The sequence below is a fragment of the Pongo abelii genome, chromosome Y (assembly GCF_028885655.2).
Source record: "Pongo abelii isolate AG06213 chromosome Y, NHGRI_mPonAbe1-v2.0_pri, whole genome shotgun sequence".
Lineage (NCBI taxonomy): Eukaryota > Metazoa > Chordata > Mammalia > Primates > Hominidae > Pongo > Pongo abelii.
The window spans coordinates 41470980-41479025 of record NC_072009.2 but is presented as its reverse complement, the minus strand read 5'-3'; the positions used below and the strand labels follow the sequence as shown (position 1 = coordinate 41479025).

The window sequence follows — 8046 nt, the reverse complement described above, 5'->3', positions numbered from 1 at the left end:
GTTAAAGCTGGAGCTTGAAGAATTGTACATTGTCCACACTGTGCCCTGGCGTTCATCGCTCCCCTGAGCTTCATCTGTTACGTATGTCAGGGAAGATAAACAGTGTGAAAGTGGCCTCAACAAAGGACCCCAGATCTCTGGCTTCCCCATCTGGAAAGTACACCTCTGTGAACAATGTCTTCAGAGCCTGATGACAAGAATGGCCCAAGCAGTCCACCAGGGAAAACTGGGCCATGTGTACATCAACGCAGAGCATCAAGCAGCAAGTAACATGTAACTGAAGGAGACAGCAGGAGCAACAAGGAGGGACAACCATGACCTACGAAGGCACCATTCCAGAGATGCCTGGACCCCACAATAGGCTCAGTGCCCATTAAACTCTTGGGAACCAGTGCTTTCCCTTGCCATCACTTGGCATATTTGGCATTTTGCTACTTAAAATAATGGTTTTAGTGTTCACCTTTCCTAGGAGACAGGCAGATCCTGTGACACTACAGCTTCTGGCACACAGTAGGTACATCACAAACATCTGCTGAGTTCACACACTCTTGCCTTCTCAAAGCTTCTTGTCAAATCTTCAGTGAAGAGGAATTGCCGATTGAGAAAGAATTAAACTTCTAGAGACTCCTGGATCCACTGAAGTTTGAGGCAAGGTGAGATTTGTTTACTGCCATATTCCTAGCTCATAACATACTGTAGTCACTTAATAAATGTTTATTAAACAAGTGAGTGAATTGACTCATACATCTTACTTAGCAATATGTTTTCTGTGTAAAGTTGATATATGTAATAGTTTACTTCTGGTATAATTTTACATTACTTATTCAACAAATCTGACAATTCAACTAGGTGCCAGGCACACCACTGCTGAAGAAAAAGAGGTATAAGATACAATTTCTGTCTACAAGAAAGACACAGTCTAAAAAGTAGAAACATATGAACGAATTTTTACAATAAATTGGCTAAATTCAAAACAGGAAGGGTTTGTTTCTATTTTAAACAGCCCTAATCAGGAAATGTTAGAAAGTTCTAAGTACAAAATATTTCAACACACCATCTAAGCATGAAGCAGAAACCAACCATAAATGAGTTTGCTACCACCAACCTCAACAGTAAGAATTCCAATCCTGCTGCTGCAAATTAAGTGCCACTCTGATTTTATTATCTGATTTTGCTATCTGGAGAACAAATTAATTATTTTGTGAGTGAGTTTGATGAAGGATGAGTTTAGTCCCGATTTTCTGTTCATCTCATGCCCTTCACCGTATAAGGTCAACCTGCCATGTTGTAACATAGAAAGAAGATCTCATGAGGTGCAGCCCCTTGGACTTCCCCACCTCCAGAACCATGAGCAAAATAATCCTTTTTACAAATTACCCAGGCAGTGGAACCATGTTGTTTCAGCCGCAAGTGGACCCAAAGACTTTATTATTTTTTCTTCTTTAAAGAACTAAATTACTTAACTTACAAAGGAGCACATCAAATTTCCTTACAAATAATCAAAAAGCCCACATATATTTTTATAGGAAGTAGTACAACAGTCTGACACTGAAAGAAAACATCATTTTACTTTTAACTATACTTTGAGAAATAAAGAAAAAGCAAACATATAAGTTGTCATGCAGTTTTATTTTTCAGTAAGATAATTGCAGATATTTTTATGGTTTTTTTGGTCTATGTAAATGTTAGTCTCTGTTGTCATGCATAATCTGATACTGTTTTAATGGAAGATCATTTGTAATTAGGGTGATATTTGTCCAGTTGTGATGGTTGAAGATCTGGCCTGGAATGAGGGACAGCTGATGTATCAGGTATCGTAGGCATTTGCAACCATGGTTTGCCTACTGGTAGCAGGTTAGGATGTGGAGCCTCGTAGACTAATACCACAGGATATCTTGTTGGAAGAGCAGATGGTTCCACTATCAGCCCCAGAAAACTGTTTTGCAAGGGAATTATGTTGTGGTATTGAGAAGTTGTGGTTGTAATGAAATTCACAATGTGGCCACTTGCTTGGATGCAGGTGCTATGAGAGTGCATATGAATAGAGGTCAACTGATTTAAAATAGCATGCTGATCTGTTCCAATTTGTTGAGACAAGTGACAATAACAAACACTTAAAATATCAGATTTCTGTTTCATCACACAAACTTAATATCATCAAAAAATTCATGAACATGGTTTACTATTTTCAAGAATGTGCTTTTGGGAAAAGAGCACTAAAGTTGTTAAGCCCTCAAGTGAAAACATGTTATATATTAATAGTAACATTGCATTAAGTGGCTTTGGTACATTTATTTTGATTTCACTGGTAAGATTCAAAGTTGTTAGCAAAATTTCTTAAAATGCTGGAAGGTTAATTCTCAAGCTGAACTCAATAATTTCAAAAAAATTAAAAAAATTTTACCTTAGTATTTTATATAATTTTCAAAATCTGGTCTTACTTCATGTATTAACATATTTACTGACGTACAAAGTAAAATTACATATATACTCTATGTAAAGTGGTAACTGAAATATATTAAATATCTTGCTTAAGACTATGGATTCATTCTCTCCTGCCAGAAAGGTGGCTACAAAGGCAGATCTTTGAAAATTCTGTCAAATTTTACTAAATCCATAAAGGCTGAGATGTCAAACAAAACTTTTGATACTGTCAGCTTGAAATATTCTGTAAGGAGACTTTCTATGCAAAATTTCTTTCTTGACGAGTTCTTCATTAATCACTATGCAAGTTCCATTCCCATCCTATAGAATAGACTTGAATTGGTCACTCTCAAATATTTTCTGATATTTTCTGGGGAAGGTCAGAGAAAGAAAAATCATTATCTTTATCTGGCTTAGAAACACACACTGTGTCACATGGCCATTTTAACAAGGATTCTTGTGAAAAAACCTGAACAGTATTTTCTTCAATCATTGACCTTAAGTCTGAGTCCCCGGGGAATGTGAGTTTACACAGTGGAGATCTAGCGGAGGCTTCTGAATCAGTTAATTCATCTCTGGGAGAAACAACTTGAGTTTCTGAGGAAACATGTGCCATCTCAAATAAATATTTCTTTAGATACTCTTCCACCCTGTATGGTTTTCAAGACTGAAGCTTCAAACGCAGCTTCAGAAGGCTTATGCAGGTAAGGCAATCTAAAGCATCACTCTAGTATATGTCAAGCTGAGTAGCAAAGACATCACAAGAGGACTTTAGTCTCCTAGCATTCAATAAAAATCTGGCCAAAAGTATTTCCTTCCCAGTCTGAGAAATGTAGCCAGTGAAAATAAAACATAGACTGCTCACTTATACATTGTAGGCTGCAAAATCACATCCCTGTAGCAGCATTTAAATAAATAAGAAAATAATGTCCTCAATCCCTGAAATAAATGTAATTCTCTCCCTGACACAGACACTCTTATTAGACTGGTGAGAGGAGCATAGGTCCTGGTAATTGCAAAATGAAAAAAAAAAAAAAAAAAGAAAAAGAAAAAGGAAAACAAAAGTTAACGATTTTAAAACCTCTATGACTTTGGCATGTTGGATTGAAAACTGTTGCAGTGCAAAACCAATATGGTAAAAACACATAGCCATAGAGAAAAAAAGTAGGTTACTGGTTATCAGAGGCTGGGAAATAAAAAGAACTGTTTAGTAGATATGGAGTTTCCTGCTGGGCAATAGAAATGTTTAGGAACTAAAGATAGATGATGATTGTATGACATCATAAACATATTAAATTCCATTGAATTGTACACTCAAATGTAATTTTTCATTATGTGAAACTTACCTTGATAAATCAAGGGGAGAACAATTGTGAATAAAACTAACTAATTACATTTCAGAATAAAAAGTTATTTATATGCATATCTCTTCAAAACCTTTTTCAGTCATATCAGAAAAATAAATAATGATTTTATTTGGTATGTCTGTAAATATCTGACAAATGTTAATGATGAAAGAGATTTTAAAAGAAGGTGATTTACTTGTAAGGAGATCCCAAAGAGTAGGAGATGTAAATAAATAATAATAACAATAAAAATAATAACAACAAGAAAATGTTGTAAGAAAAGTAAGCATGTATGTTTGTCTAAGCAGTAAAATTTTTATTTGGCTCCAAGAACATAATCTCTATGAAAAAAGATTTTGTAAGGAATAATCTTTGTGTCCTGCAAATAATTGTTAACCTTATTAAGCAGGATTTGAATTTATAAAGTAATGTTACTATTGAATAAAATAGCAATGCTGCATTAACAGTAAGACTTTTTATATCTTCATGGTTGAAATTTGACATATTAAAATTTGAACTCTTTGACATTGATACGCGTTGAATACATGTAGAAGAAAGAAATAAAATATTGATATTTCTCATATCGTAGGAGTTAGTTCTCTCATACTGGGAAGAGGTGTCATTGTTAGAAGATTGTCTTCGTCTAACATCCTTTAGGTTTTGTTTTTTTTTTTTTTTTGGAAAACGTAGACTTTAAATAACTGCTTTTATCAACAGGTTAATCCATGCAGTTACAAAGTAGTTAGAAATTTCTGAAAGGTGTTATAGTTAAAAAAAAAAAAAAGCTGATTCTTACACATGTATTATCTAGCACTTCATGGGGACACTACTGTTCAAAAGGCCCTGGCAAAATAACTCCCAAATGAAACACTCAACCCAAGGTTGTTTTCAGCTCTCTGTTAGTGAAGCTGGGTGCAGAATGGAAAGCCTCTAAAAGGAGAGGATACAAAGTCAGGTGAGTAGGGGCAATTGGCAATGCTCAGAGCCTGCCAGACTCCAAACAGGGAGCCAAAGTGGTTTTTTTCTGGGACATTCTACTTGAATTATAGTTTAGTCAACCATAGATCTTCAAAAGAGAACAATTAGTTAACATGATAAAAAGTTTCCTGCATTCTTTGGACTATGTGTCTTAATTATAGTAAGCAAATTCTGACCGTTTTAACGAAAATAGCCTCCAACATTTTGCATGTATGAAGAAAACTTAATTATCCACAGGGCTTTTAATGTTTGCTGGACAACAATACATGAATGATAAGCTATAAATAATACTGATTTATGATATAAAAATACTAGTTTTTTTCATTTATTATTTTTATAGGCATTCACTGTTTGAGTCAAGGTTAGGCTTGTTAAGTGATTAAAGACAATTTTATTACAGCAGCATGTACTTATTCTATTCTAAAATAATAAAATTTGTAAACACAAACAGCTTTTATATTTGTTTGCAACCTGCAAAATTGAGTTATTTTGCTGATATAAAATACTGAGAACTCACTTGAGGACCATGCCACCTTCTGAAAAGGCCACACACCTACTTCTTAAATGTGTTAAAGTTACAGCATATCCCAGACTCATCCAGAGCAAAATAAGTAAGCAACTGACTGCTCTTGACTGTCCCTTTCCCAGCACTAGCACTGATTGCATTGGGAAAAGCCACAGAGCAAGGCTGCACAGCCAGATGGAGGAGGCTTTTTATTTGAAGGCAAAATACCAAAATGGCTCTCTGGTGTAGGGGACTTCTACTTTCACACTCAGCTTGTACATGATCCTCTAACCTTAACTTATTTCTCCTTAATGGGCTGATTTGGACTGACTTGTTGAGAATGGTATCCATTATTAATGAGTCAGGAGAGAAAGGGATTTCTGTGGTTGCATGTAAACTTGTGATAGGTCTGCAGAAGTTGCACGTGAAGAAGATAGTGAGGAAGTCAGCCATGATCCATCTATGCGAAGGTCAAACCAGCTTCATTGTACACTTTGAAGACTTTCTTAATGGTATTGACATAGGCAGCTGTTCTCAGGTCCAATCCCAGGTTAAACTTCCTGGCTGTGCACATGATTTGCCTGGCAAAACACTCCATTGTGTATGCCAAGCCAGAGTGCATGATGTCTTTCTCAGATGCACCCGGCGTCCTGTCTTGGAACTCTGCCGTGGGTACAATGGGAATAGTTCCACCATGCTTTCCAAATTGTCTTTCTAAACTCTCTTGAACAGACAAAAGCAAGTGGTAGTTAAAATCCCTTTCATACTTGAAGGTCAAACGGCTACAGCTGACATGATTTAGATTCTTCAGCCACTCAAAGTAAGATACTCTCATTCCTCTAGCATTCAAGTAGAGATCTGGAATAACAATTATGTTTCTCTCCAGGAAGATCTTGTCAGCTTCTGGAGTTGTTTGCCCCTTGGCACCTCCAGCAATGATCTTGGCTTTGACTCTGGATTCACTGGATTTGGTCAACTGATTCTCACGGGCAGCTGGGATCAGTATGTCACAGTTGACCTCCAAGATGCTTCCTTCATAGGGCTTTGCCTTGGGGAAGCCCAGAATGGACCCACGTTGCAATTTGAAGTCTTCCACTTCCTTTGGGTAAATACCACCTGGATTCCATATACTCCCTTCAGACTCACCAACAGCAATACATTTAGCACCAAAACGATGTAAATATCTCATAGAGTGTAGGCCCACATTACCAAATCCCTGAAGGACAAATGTTTTATCTCCAAACCCTGGTGTCATTCCTAAAATGCTCATGTAAGAAGCTTCATTGATGATGTTTTCAATCCCACGGAAGACACCATGGCCAGTAGCAGAGATGCGTCCATGGATTCCCCCTTGGCTGATGGGTTTACCAGTAACACGGGCTTGTGCATTAATGTCATAGTGCTCTATGGTACTGGCATAGGCATCAGCGATCCAGGACATCTCCCACTCACCTGTGCTCATGTCTGGAGCAGTCACATCAATACCACGACCAATAAAGCCTTTCTTTGCCAGCTCCTTGTGATCTTTTCCAATTCATTACTAGTATAGTTCTTGGGATTGTTCTTAACAACCCCAAATAGCACATCAACCACTGCACACTTGTATGTCATCAGAGAAGCCAAAGCTTTTACTTCATCTACACTCACATCAGTGCTGTAATGGACACTTCCCTTGCAGGGCTTGCGGTGCTGGCTGTGCTGGGCCGTGTAGCCTTAGATGACCTCCCAGGAGCCGTCGTCGTGCCCGATGCGGAAGGAGAGACTCAGCACATGGTTGCAGGGCTTGATGATCCACAGGATGCCGTGCAGCCTGTTCTCCTTCTGCTCCTCACTCTCCCAGGTCCTCAGGTCCTCCACCAGCTTGTCTTCCACGATGCTGGCGCCGCGATTGAAGAAGCCCTCCACCATCTTGAAGAAGTTGGGGTCGCCCTAGCGGTCGGCCACCGCCTCGCTGTAGTGGCTCCATGCGGCCAATGCGAGCCCCGACTGCGGGGTGGGGGCGGATTGTCCCCGGGCCTGGCCCAGCAACGCGGCCGTGTGGGCGGCCGCTGAGCCCAGGGCAGCGGGCCCGGCCCAGGAAAGCAGCAGGGATTCACCCCAGGTTTTGCGGTTTTTTGTTCTTGTTTAATTCAGATTTTTTTCTACTAATATTATGTAACAAAAATGTTCACATCAGTAAATTCTTTGTGAAGATAAAACCCGTCTCCTACCAGATGCATGTGGTTCCTCAATTTTGACCTTTTTTTAAAATTAAAAAAAGTGCAAAATTAAAATATATATATTTTTAATTTTTTACTTTTCTGGAGAATTTTCATGTCGCTCTATCTGAATGGAGTATATGATTCTTTTGTAATGGGAGGGGATGAATGATTACTGACAGTAGCAAAAGATGGGAGATGAGTGTGGAGAAAAGAGAGCGTTAATGGGAGGATCAGAAGACAAAATCACATTAAATGTAGGAAAATCTAAGTCAAATTCTGGCTGAGCATTTTGGGTTGCTAAGATGGGTGACTGTGTAGGGAGGGAGTATGCCTTGTGTTTTCAGGGGGAGATGACTCAGCTAAAGCTGTCTTCTGACTCCAAACTACAAGCCTACCTATAGTCATAAAAAGGCAAGAAAAGAAGCATTTTTACATGAAAAAGGTAAACATAAAGTAGGCTGTATCCACTTAGCTACGTAAAAGAATCAGGTATCTGTCTGATCTCCTTAGTGGCAGCCTGTGATACACATGCTCTTGCAGCTTCAGCCTCCCAGGTAGCAGGTTCTCCAGGAAAAGGCCAGTAGGCTCAGAT

General features: G+C 38.5%; 2 pseudogenes; both read right to left on the bottom strand.

The window, feature by feature from the left end:
* Window positions 1–1731: 1731 nt before the first annotated feature.
* LOC134760948 (heat shock transcription factor, Y-linked-like) lies at window positions 1732–3040 on the bottom strand (annotated as a pseudogene).
* A 2486-nt stretch (window positions 3041–5526) lies between these two features.
* Window positions 5527–7204, bottom strand: LOC129053250 (glutamate dehydrogenase 1, mitochondrial-like; annotated as a pseudogene).
* Window positions 7205–8046: the final 842 nt, after the last annotated feature.